This window comes from Hydra vulgaris, chromosome 14, assembly GCF_038396675.1.
Source record: "Hydra vulgaris chromosome 14, alternate assembly HydraT2T_AEP".
In the NCBI taxonomy this organism is placed as follows: domain Eukaryota; kingdom Metazoa; phylum Cnidaria; class Hydrozoa; order Anthoathecata; family Hydridae; genus Hydra; species Hydra vulgaris.
Genome location: NC_088933.1, coordinates 24,872,343 through 24,885,820, shown reverse-complemented (window position 1 = coordinate 24,885,820; position 13,478 = coordinate 24,872,343). Strand labels below are relative to the sequence as shown.

Here is a 13,478-nt window from a genome sequence, read left to right as displayed (position 1 = left end):
TAATCTGTCATTATTTTTGTTACAATTTTGGTTCACGATTAACTTAATAGAATTTTTTATATCCTGTTACTCATAATCCTTTATTAGTAGTTAAAGTATTCTTTATAATAAGTTCAATGTCACCATATGGTTTACTATGTAAAATAACAAGAAATATTTTTTATCTAGTTATAAATCTCTAATAGGCTAAGGGGGTTGGGTGGAACAATAAAATCCTGGGTCTAATTAGCAGGCTGGGAAGGCTCTTGAAGGCCTGAAAGCAAAACTGTATACTTGTGTCTTAAGTAGCTGTCTTCTTCTGACTACATATCTTCCATTTCCTACTCAGGATATTCTATACCCATAAATAAAATATCCTAAATCGGATATAATTAATACGAACAGAAATATTTATGAATTAGAATTATTTTCATACAGAATCAGCATTTTGAAGAAAAACGAACTCACAGAACAAAGGTAAATATTCTGTCGTTATTTATGATGAAATAGTAATTAAACTTTAACTTAAAGTGTTTAAAAATCACTTAAAAAAACACATAAAAGTTAAAAAGTTTTAATGGTTTTGAAAACAGCAGTTACATACTTGGAATTTTCTTAGAACTATCTATACTATTTTACACAGTCAACCAGAAGATTCTTTACAATTCTCTACAAACTACACAACTACGGAGTTATTTACTCTAACTTTAAATGGCTGCAATATAATCTAAAAGATCAAAAGGAATACCTTACGGTTTAACGTGTTACACGATTTGAAACATAAGTTGCGGTGATCCAATGGGATCAATACTTAGACTTTTATTGTTCTTAATTTAAGTGAATGATATTTATTTACCTTAAAAAAAATACTAAAATATATTATTTTAGCAGGTGACACTAATATATTCTTTTCGTACTCGAATTCAAAAAATAATTTTCATGTAAACGCAGAGCTAGTATATCTTAATGAGTGGCAAATAAACTTTCGCTGAATATTGACTAAACAAAATATATTTTGTTTACTAAACCTTCTGGTTCAGTGAACAAAATATATTTCATCTCTGTGGTTTTTATGTGCGAGCCCTCAAAATTTCGGCCTCTAATTTTCTAAATGTATCACAAAACTTACAAATTATAAAAGATCAATTTATAAACACTTTTGTGCTAACACAACACAAACAATGATGTAAGGTGATATTATTTCCAAGTGGTTTCTAAAAACAACACGTGAGCAACACACCAGTTGTTTTTATAGACCACGTGAAAACTACGTATTTATTGATGATTTAAGTTATTTTGGCACGTGTCCGATTTATACTGAATATCATTTATTCCTACATATGGAACATTTGCAATAAAATTAAAAAGTAATAAGTTGCGACGTATGTAGTTTTTACAGATCGCGATACAATAAAGATCACCTAAGTTCTTTGAAAAAATGATTAAAAAACTTGTTCTAAACATAAACAATATAATGAACGTATATTGAACCAAAAACTAAAACTAGCCTTAAGTTAACTTCAAACCAAAACCAAAAGAAAACTTAAAATTTTACCTACTGATATAAAAAAGATACATAAAAAGTGTATAGTCAAAAAATGTTAATTTTATTTATACATCGTACAAGGCCGACTATACCTTAAATATAACAAATCACGTAATAACATTTTTAAGTGTACCAAATAAAGTATTTATGTGTTTTTGATTATCTTACATTTTCTTATATGTGACTCCAATATTAACAGATGTTACCATGGAATTTTTTTTATTATGCAAAAAATATCATTAGTAATGTAAAGCTTTTTCTTGTCGACAAAAAAATCATCTGGTTTTATGCAAGTTTCCCTCGTTTTTTTTGTTTTTTTAATAACATTGTTACTTTGCAGATTTTAATTTTTAAACTAGTAAATTTGTGACTTTTGTTATATTCTATATACATTAAAAACTAATTTAGTTTTATACATATGATTACGAGTTCGTAACGTTAAAAAAACAAACGAACAAACGTTAAAAAAACAAACGAACAAACGTTAAAAAAACAAACAAACAAACGAACAAATAATAAAAAGTTTAACTTTTTTTTATAATTTATATTTTATTTAAAAAATATTTTAAAATGTAAAATCTATTTTAGTTATATATAAATTTTATATTTTTAATGTTTTAATTTAAAATATTATATTATTAATAATGTTAATTTTATGATGTATAAACAGTTTATTCAAAAATTCAAAAATGGACTGAAATGGATGAAAACGAAACAATACCAAAAATAAAAAGTGAAACCAAAAGTTATTATTAACACAATTTTACTGATTAAAACTTAAACTTCATTAAGCTAATCTACTAATGTGAACGTTCTGACTTATATTTCTAATTTTATTTTGCTAAAAATAACACGCAATAGTTTAAAAAAGTACTTTGATTTAATCGATTGAAATCGATCTTAAATCGGTTGCAAAAATATTAGTGTGAGGTTTAAACTTTTTTTTAATTTTAAATATAATATATTAACTTGTTCTTGAAGCTACTATTTATGGAATGTGCGGTACTTTTTGACTGGTCTTTTGTGGTAAAATAGGTATTTCGTTTTATTAGAGCCAATTTGATATTTTTTACTTGAAATAACCGACGAGCTTCCGGACAAAAAAACACATATACAAGAGGATCAATCCACATTGATACAGCATGGCTTATTTCATCGTATAAGAATGCAAATTCATAAAACCAAGCATTATCATCGACACTTAAAATATGTGCGTTAAAACAGTAGTTAATAAAGATAATGTCAGGTAGAGTAAAACAAATTGTAAATGCCGATATAATTATAAATGTAAATATTAGGCCTTTTGATATTCTTTTTTTAAATTGACTTTTTATCATTTTTTGAGATAAAAGTAAGGCTTTACCATACACGTAAAAAGAAAGCAATAACATAACAATCTCAAGAAATATGACTACAATGGCAACTCTACATCTTGAGTCGTATGGTGGAGGCAAGCATCCCGATATAATGCTTATACTCCATAAAACTAGTATTGAAATAAATAGTTTTTTGTCTGTATAATAGATCAAATATCTAATGTTGAGCTTTAAGTGCAAATACCTATCAAATACTAACCATAAAGTTGCATAGTAACTTCCAGCAATAAAGATCATGCCAATTCGGTTTACAAAAGTGAAATCATTAGGTAATATTATACTTAAGTATAAATATGTACCCAGAATTGTTGAAGTAATACTTGATCCAAGATCGAAGAAGCAAATGTTTGTTAAAATGCATCTTTGAGTAAAATCCATTCTGGAATTTCTCATTTTTAGTAAAATATACAATCCCAATCCATTGAGTACTATTCCGATTGGACCTAGAATTGCACTGTAGTGTGATTTAGTTCTGTAAACCATGGTACAAACAAACTTATCTTTATTCATGAACAAAAATTGAGCAATTAAAATACAAACGATAAAAACCAATATTTTCAATTACTTTCGATAGACCTGGTTGCATATCGCCAAAAATAACAAATTTAAAGTACCAATACTCAAATGGCAACAATGCTTGCTTTATCAAGAAAATTTCAATGCAAAAAATAATAAAAATAAAAAAAATTTAAAACATTAAACTCATTTACGAAACCCTGTTCTTTTGTTTGATCACTAGCCGCAACTGTTCTTATGTTTTTTCATCGTTACTCTCTTTTTATCTGAAAGTTACGATCTAATTTTTGATATGTTTTTATTTTGGTACTGATAAAATGGTGAATAATTAATTTCTGTTCCATGTATAACTATAATTATAAAAGATGTACACTATAGAATTAATAAAGGTCGGATGCTTAAAACAAGAAAAAAAAAAACGTGCAGAACAACATTTAATAAAATGTGCTTTAGCAATTTATCAAAAAGTTTTCTACTTTTTATGTTATGTATACCAAGAAAAAGTTGTTAAATAGTCAGAAAGCTTAAGAAACGTTTAGTATATTTAAATTTCGGCTTGTTAACTTCAGCGGAATGTATAACCTGGATTTATTATATAAACATAAAACTTTACACGAGCGAATATGTAACATTCAGGTACTAGAATAAAAATTTGTCCACTTTTGAAAACAAAGGACTTGATAAATTTGACACGCAGTTTTGGTATAAAAATAATGCATAATACCAGTTTATACATATTAGACTGTTTTCACTTGAATTCGTTATTGTTCTGTCATTTTTCAACCTTTTTATGAAAAGTAGTATACTAAATTTAAATTGAAGAATGGTTTTGAGGCAGTTTGCAAAATGATTATTTTGCAAACTGCCTCAAAACCATTCTTCATTTTAATTTAGTATTCATTTAGTAAAGTTGACTTGTTCAGTGACGTATTAAGAAGTTTTTAAGTTGAAATATTCTAATAAAGCACCATTGTCGAAAAAAGCTTTTTAGTTTTAAAAATTCTTTGATAAGGGTGTTTGATAAGGGTGTTTGATATGGGTGTTTGCTAGAGGTCTTTAAAAATATAGCCGACACAAGCATTAAATTTTAATGAGAGGTTTGATACAAGCGTACAGCAAATAACATGTTAAACAGGAACCGTTTTAGTGACACGTTTATTACGTTTGTTTAGCAAGTTTATTGATAAATTTTTCTTCTCTAACAAAATTTGAAAGTTCATTAGAGTCCACTCTACTTTTATAACGAAAAGAGTTTTTTGTGCTTTTACCAAAAATCTTTGAACGATTTTTTTTTAGTCTATCATAATGGCATTTTTTTACAAGGTTTTTAAGTCGCAAATTTAACTAAGCAGTTCCAATAAAATGTTTTTAAAAAAAATAATAATTGAATTTTTCAATTAAATTCAAAAAAAATTTTCGTCCTGACATTTAACGATAAACACTCTTTTATCGGTAATGTAACGTTAGCGCTGGTTTAACTCTCGTCTATAAGAGAGTTTAACCAACGCTAACGTTACATGTTCGCGGTTTTGATTTTCTTTTGGAGAAATTTCGAACAGTAGCAAATAGTGTTATGCATAACAAGTGGTGTTTCCATTAATTAATTTCCATTAAACCTGGGAGAACTAAAAGAGCTGTTTAAAAGTACTCTAGCTTGTTCAAATACTTCATTTGCTAAATGAAATACTTCGGACGCTGTTTATTCTTTATGCCGGTATGGATATAGTTATATTTGGAGAATGATTGGAATTAACAGGTGACGGATCCAGGATTTCTTGGTCAGGGGGGGGGGGTTAAATTGAAATATTGTTGTATTTTGTATCGCATTTGCATCTCCTAAAAAAAATTCATTTATTAAGAACTTCAGATTCAGGTGAAGAAATGGGGGGGGGGGATGCATACCCATATTCCCCTCCCTCCCCCCCTTACATCCCCTAGATCCGTCACTGAAATTCACATATAATGGGTAAGGTTAAACTTATAAACATATAATTACGTTTTCTTGGAGCAACTTAATAAACAAAAAAAAAAAAAGATATTAATAAACAAATTAAAAAACTTCATTAGTTTATTTACTAAAATTATTTTTAATATTTTAGAAAAAATAATTTTATAAGTAAACTAATAAAGTCTTTTTTAATTAATAAAATGTAAAATAATTCAAAGAAAGAAACTTTAATTATATTCCATTTAAAAAAAAAATTATTTTACTATCTTATCTTGCTTTAATAGAAAAATAATTAAATAAATCGTTAATGCTTTAATAATGTTAATGTTAATGTTGTTATTGCAACAATAATGCGTTAAATAAATACCCATAAAAATTAAAACTTTTGATTTTTTAATAATAATTTCACTAAAGTTTTATTCAGAAAAATTAGTTTTCAGTTTTAGTTTTTTTTTTTGGTAACAGCAAATGGAAAGCATAAATAACCCAAAAGATTAAAAAACAAAAAAAACAATTCAAGCTAAAATAAATAGACTTTAACCGCTCGGCATAATCTCTGGGTTCTCTAGACAATCTAGACAAAATGCGTGTATTCTGCAAAGATAAAGAAAAATTATTAATAACTACGAAAATAGTTTTTATTTATTTTTATATTTATTATTTATTTGTTGGTTATAAAAAAAAAAGTCATAAAACACCTGCTTAAATTAAATCTAGGATTAAAAGAGCTCGAATAAGTTTTTATTAAAAATAAAAAAACCGCGCTCAACAAAACTATAAAAGTATTTCAACACGAGAAAAAATATTCGTGACGTCAAAAAATATAAACTCTTACATTAAAAAGCTATACCAAAAGAACGTTTGCGAGTCTATTTTTTTCAGTAAATAGTGGGCGCTTGAAAAAATAATATTATTTGTTTAAATTCTGTTAGTTAGAAAATTGTGAAAATAGTTTTGTTTGATGAATTTATTCAGAATAATAAAAAGATTAATTTTCAACTTTTTCTTACTATACGTTTTTTTAAATAAGAAATCAAGTAAGTGAGTTTTAAAATTAAGACCCTTCAATTAATAAAAGAAAAAGATTCTTTTTTTTAAGGTTTCAATTTTCCCAATTTTGTAATATTTCTTAAGTTTGTTGATATAATATACGTACTTCAATTGATTTCACGCGCAATCGAATTGAATTTCATTCTGTTGCCCGTGCATGTTAAAAACTCATTTAAACTCATTTTCTCCATTGTAGATAACGTATTTCCCATTAATTCACTTTAGAAATTCTTATGAAACTTTTAGTACTAGATAAGATCAGGGAAATTGAACTTTTAAAATAAAGAAACTTTCTAGTGCTAACCCATTTGCTTGGTTTCTTATGGAGTTAAAAAAAAACGAGTATATGTAAAAATTTAAACAAACTATAAAAAATAGTGAACTTAGTTAATTAATTTATTAATTTATTAGGTACTTCAAAAACTTATTTCCTAAACTATTTCTTTTCTAGCCAAATTGAGAACCAAACTACAGCCCTTTTGATCCTTCAGCACCAAAACTCCTGGTTCGCGGCTGCTTTATGAATGTGAACCACAAAATTTTGTAAATGCTAAATATTTCAACAAACAAATAAGATAAATAGAAAAACTCACCTGTTGATATTTACAATTACATAACTTAATGTAAGCACCTCTCTTGAATCAACACTAATAAATGTGACCCTATCGTTTTTACAACTATAACCATTATTTGCATCTCCGACGCTTTTAATATTAACGACTTTTTGTGCATAACTTTTATAGTTAAAAAAAATCACTTTAAGAGAGCTTTAAAATCATTTTATTAAAAAATTTATTACCTTAAAAAAAGGATGTCTCGATTCAGGGGCGGATTCAGCTTTTTTTTATATGGCTGACTTCCAGACATGGAGCAAACTCCAAATATATATATGTTATATAATAGCATATAGTTATATAATAGCATATAGTTATATAATAAATATATATATGTTATATAATATATATGTTATATAATATAATATAATCAAATAAAGATGATTTGCGAAAAGTTGCATTAGTAGGAGACTGGGAACAAAAAACCCTCGAAATGATAATATAAAATCTGTGGCTTCCTCAAATTGAGGGAGTTTTTGCAAAGCATCCTAATAACATAACTAAAAAAAATTATTTTTGGAGTTTGCTTTGTGTCTGGAAGTTATCTCAAACAACAAAAAATACTAGAACCGCCCCTGTTTTGATGTAAAAAAGTGTCTATCGAATTATTGAAAACATTTTGTGCAATTTGCCCAAAATTTAATTGCAAAAGTTCTAGATTTAGCACATTTTTTTAAGTTACTTAATTTTTGTCAAAACGAAGTAAAATATAAATCATATAGTATAATAGTATATAATAGCATATTATTGTAAATTTAGTCAGCGCTCGAAGTGAGGCGGGATGTCAACTGGTCACCTTTTTATAAAGTATAAACCATCCCGTCACCTTTTTATAAATCTCTAAATATAACAATGATTAGGTGGGATGGTATTTTAACCGAATTTTTACCGGGATGGTATAATTTGCCGAAAACCATCTCGTTACTTATTTACTCCACTTCAAGCACTGAATTTAGCAATAATTTTTTTGTAATTAGCTTTGTAATTACTATTTCTGCTGTTAACTTTTATTTTTATTTTTTTATTTATTGCATTTTTTCAAACCGATGATATGCAGCTTTGCTTGCCGTTTAAACGACGATATTCCATTAGAGTTATTTAATTTTTGATTTTTCAAGTTTTTCCATTTTTTGGGGCCTTGTGACCGCAAATTATAACTCTTGGAAAGTGATGACGAAAATATGTCTGAAAAAGAATTGGGTAGCAAATTATTTTATACATTGGAACATAAAAATAAGAATCTTATATAAAATAACTTTTTAGAAGTTTAAGACTTTCATATTTTTCATCGCATTAGAAGGATTGTCCATTCTACTAGATAATGAATTGCTCTGGAAGCATCGTTTTGCAAACCTTTTAGTTTGATTAACTCTGTTTTGTATGTATTTTTGTGTGCCCAATAGTTCATCTAACTCATAGTCACCGCACTATATTAGCATATGTGAGATGACTATGAATTAGATTAAAGTAAAGTTTTCTTTTTGAGTAGAAATCAAGAAACATTCGTGAACAATAATTTTTTAATTTTTTTTTGAAGTTTTATATTAGGTGCCCCAAAATGTCCTTACGGTTTTATCACAGAGCATCGTGGAAGAGCATTTAAAAAAAGTTTAAAGCTTTCCTCCTTACCGATGTTATAAAACTTGCCTAGAAGTGGCATTAAACTACAGATCTCTAGTTTCTGAGGCAAGAAACCTCAATACTGAGCTACGGCTGCTCAATAATCTGCAAGTAAGTTTGGTATCTACAAATAAATAACTGCTACTCTATTAAATATTTTGAATATAAAATAAAATGATGTCATTAATTCAAAACCTTTAATTTTAATTAAATTATTTTGTAGCTGTTTATGCGAGTTCAACATGCAGCTACTTCATGTCGAGAATAGAGTATAAATAGGTGGTTGCAAACTTATTCAAATAAACACACCTATTCACATATCCACACCTAAACCTTTGGGATTGTCCATAAATTAAGCAACGCAAAATATATTTAAAAAACAGAAGTAGGAAATATTAGGCTTTATTACGCGGCGGTTTTTATTAAACTTAAATGCGCTACTTTGATTTTTTATTTAAATTAAGACTTTGCGAGAGAAAAATTTTTACCTTTTTTGTTTTTTGTGAAAGTATGCTTTACGCAATTTATGGACAATCCCTTTGCCTAATTTTTATCTAGCGGTTATAACATCACGCGCGGCTTCAACGCAGACTAGATTTGTTTCAAAAATACAAACCTGTAATAAATGTTCTACCGTTACGGTTAACAATATCGAAACAGAGCATTTATGTTAAACCCGTGCAGCCCACGTATCTTAGCGATAACGGTTTCTGAAAATCCAATCCTTGAAGAATAAATATTTTCTAGGTATAATGACTTAGTGCTTTTGGCGTCAAACTTGATCACTTCAACATCACCTAGTTTTAATAACACTTCAGCTTCATCAAATAAAAATTTTGAGTATTGGTAGTAATCTCTTTTTAAAAACTATCAATCCAGCAGTTTCAAAAAACGTTATAATAAGCAGAAAAGATTTAAAGACGTTAAGAAACCTCGTGTAGTTAGTTGCATCGCTTTTTTCAACCATCAGCAAGATGTCCAAGAAAAGTTAAAGTAACAAAACAAAAAAATGGAAGAAGGAACAAAAGCAAATTAATTAAAAAAGAAATAAAATGTGTTAACGGCTTCTCTTAAAAAAATTCAAGTCCCGAAATCTCTGACTCTTATAAGCAGTTAGTTTAAAATAAATTGTTGCATGTATTTTTTTTTATTTTAATGGTTTATAAAAGTTACCAATTATATTTTTTATTTTCATTTTGAGCATTAACGTAGTATATATTTCCAGTGCTATTTCAGAATATAAACAACAACTATATAACAAATTTCTTAAAAAAAACCATTCGTAATGAAACTAATTATTAAATTTACAAACGACTCTTTGAGTCAATTGTAAAAAAATCAAAAAAAAAATTATTATTGAGATCAATTAAAAAAGTCCTCGAATAATCCTCAAAGTACTTGGCGTATTATTAAGGAAGCCATTGGTAAAAATAATCCTGAAAGAAATACTATTTCAAAATTTCTCAAATTTAATAATAACTTCGTTTTAAAAAAACAATAAGTGGCCTAAACACTTAATGAATTTTTTATAAATGTTGGTCCTTCATTAGCATCAAAAATTGAACCCTCTTTAACCAACTTTGATGCATACTTGGTTTCTAATAACACTAGTGTTATGTCTAATAATAAACTTACCGAAGAAGAATTATTAGTCGCGGTTTCTTTAATCAAGCCCAAAAAAAGTATAGGACTTGACAATTTAAGTAGTAGCATCATTATCAATTCAATAAAGCTTATTACCATCCCGCTCTTTATATATTTAATTTATCTTTAAAAGAGGGAGTTTTTCCGGAAAAGTCAAAAATTGCTAGAGTTGTACCAATTGCAAAATCAGTTGATCCTTATGACGTCACTAATAATAGGCCGATCTCAATTACAACATGTTTTTCAAAAATTCTAGAACGAATTATGTATGATAACTCTATTCTTTCTTAAACAAAAACAACACTTTGTACAAAACAATTTAGTTTTAAATCTTGTCATTCTACTGATCACGCAATCTTACATCTTGTACATAATATATTTAAAGGGTTTAATGAAAAAAAGTATACTTAAGCTGTTTTTATAAATCTAAGCGAAGCCGTTGATCAGTTGATCATATCATTCTATTTTATTTTTTTATTTTTTTATTTTTAATGTTTTGTTTACATTTGACGTAATATATATATATAAATTACATATTTTTCAAATACAAACAAGACTTCTAAAAAAAGATCACAATGATCTTATCGTCGGAAGCCTTTTGCAAAAGAGAGTACGTAAAATATTATAAAAACGCCTTTTTACTATAAGAGTACGTAAAAAATAATATAAAAACATTAAATCGTATTTAGATAAATGAAAATAAATTGTAAACAAGTTTAAAACAAAACTTGAACATACATGATAATAAAAGTTATTTTTTATCACAAGATAAATTAAAAATATTCTAAGATATTTTCAATAGATAGAATGAGATCTTTTAATTTATTTTTAAAAACAGGATAAGTAAGGGGTAAGCTGAAGTTAAGCAAAATATTTTTTTTTCCAGAGATGAGCTGCACGATAAGTGATACAGAATTGATTGAATTTTGTTCGACAGAGTGGTTCATTTAAATAATTACTATTCCTCATGTCTAACTTGCTTAATGGTTTCAAAATAAAAAGGTCTTTAAAAATAAAAGGAGATAAATCATACTGCCACATATAAACAAAAGATAAACTTTTATATACGTTTAGTTTATATATATCGAGGATTTTCATTCGATTAAAAAGTATTGAGGAATGTGCGAACCGATCCGCAGAATTAATTAAACGGATTGCATGTTTCTGACGGCGATAGAAACATTGTATTATTGGGGGGAGGGGGGGGAGGGGAGGGGGGGGGGAATCCATTTTGTTTTGCTTACATTTAATGTTGATTTGTTACTTTTAAACCATTTAGATATGTTTGAAGTTCTTTGTTCATCATGGAGAATAGTAGATAGATGTCACTGTTAGAGAGAAATAAGTTTGTGTCATCAGCAAACATAATACTAAGAAGGTTTGATGCTTTATGCAAGTCGTTGATATATATTAAAAACAAAAGAGGGCCTAAGATAGAACCTTACGGAACACCACAGGAAACATTAAAAAACTGTTTATGATTAAGTTCATTACAAGAAACAAATTGTTTTCTGTTAGATAAATAACTTTGAAACCATTTAATTACTCTTTTGATATCATGATCAACAGAAATATCATGATCAACAGAATCAAATGCTTTTGAAAGATCGATAAAAATTCCTAATGTGAATTGAGATTTTTCAAAAAAAATTGGAAATTTCACGTACCATCTGAATAATTGCATGCTAAATTGAGTTATTCATTTTAAAGCCAAACTGATTGTTGTATAATAAATTATTTAAACTAAAATAATTAAATACTCTATTAAACATGATTCTTTCTAGTATTTTTGAAAATATAGATAAGATAGGCTGGTAATTACTAATGTCAGATTTGTCACCATCTTTGAATAGTGGAATAATTTTAGCAATTGATCAGGAACGACTCCTTGTTCGATTGACGGTTTAAAAACTTTAAAAAGAATATATTTCATTTGTTCAAAGCAATCTAAAATTATGTTACCATTGATTTTATCCAACTGCTTAATTTTTTTTTTTAGTGTTTTAAAAGCCTTTTCGAACTCATCAAATAGTAACTCTTTAAATAACTCATCCGAGTGAATGCAATTATCCATCGGTACTAGGAAATTTTTAAATGAGGCTTCAGTGTTAAGGAATTAATTTAGATAGTTTAGGGCCAATTTCAACAAAGAATTTATTAAATTCGTGAGCTATTGTTTGAGAATTATTTATATATAGTTATATTATAGTTACTCACTTTGATCATGTGTGGCAGGAAACCTGAGCATGTCTTTGATTTACCGGTATTTTCTTTTATTATTTCCCAGGAGCGTTTTCAATTATTTTTTGCTTTATTGAATTATTTTAGAATTAATTTTAGAATGTTTTTTTAAGTTTATTCGAACTTTTTCAAAAAGATTTTTGTAATCTTTGTATATTTTCTCATTGGCGAATGATTTGTTTTTTTAGATATTTTATGTATAATTTCTGCTTAACTTTTGATGATTTTTTTAAACCTTTGGTAACCCAGGGGGAATTAATATTCTTTTGATTTATTGTTTTTTCATATAAAGGACAATTGGCATCATAAACAGAGTAAAACGTATTAAAAAAATTATCGTTAATGTTGTTTGCGTTATCACTAAAGTCGATGTTCTTCCAATAAAGCAATGATAATTGTGTTTTAAATTACTCAACATTTTTTTGATTATAGTTGCGTAATTTTTATGTTAGTTTTAGTCATAATTTTAGGGTTGAAGTTAATGGTAAAAAAGATAGGGAAATGATCAGATATGTCTGTTTTTAAGATACCTTTATTTATGTCACTGTTTAAAATATCAGTTGTTAGAATGTTATCAATTAGAGTTTTGTTATCAAATAGAGATCTTATCAAATTGTTTCAAATTGAGATTATATCAAATTGTTATCAAATAGAGAATGTTATCAAATAGAGATTTTGATAACATTATATATATATATATATATATATATATATATATATATATATATATATATATATATATATATATATATATATATATATATATATATATATATATATATATATATATATACACGTATTGTGAAAAGGTTAAGAACCACTAAATAAAAAAAAAAAATTTATTTACATTAATATATTACAATAAAAAAATACATTCAAAAAAAAAATTTAAATTAATTTTTATTCAAAAGATAATAAAATAGTCTTTTTTACAAACAAATTTT

At 26.7% G+C, this 13,478-nt stretch overlaps 1 protein-coding gene across 1 annotated transcript in view; it reads left to right on the top strand.

The window, feature by feature from the left end:
- Positions 1-327: 327 nt before the first annotated feature.
- Positions 328-13,478, top strand: part of LOC136091217 (uncharacterized protein MAL8P1.12-like) — a 43,135-nt gene continuing 29,984 nt past the window's right edge. Inside the window, exon 1 of the mRNA XM_065818332.1 lies at positions 328-456. The gene's annotated coding sequence lies outside the window, so the exon portion shown is untranslated. The remainder of the gene's footprint in view (positions 457-13,478) is intronic.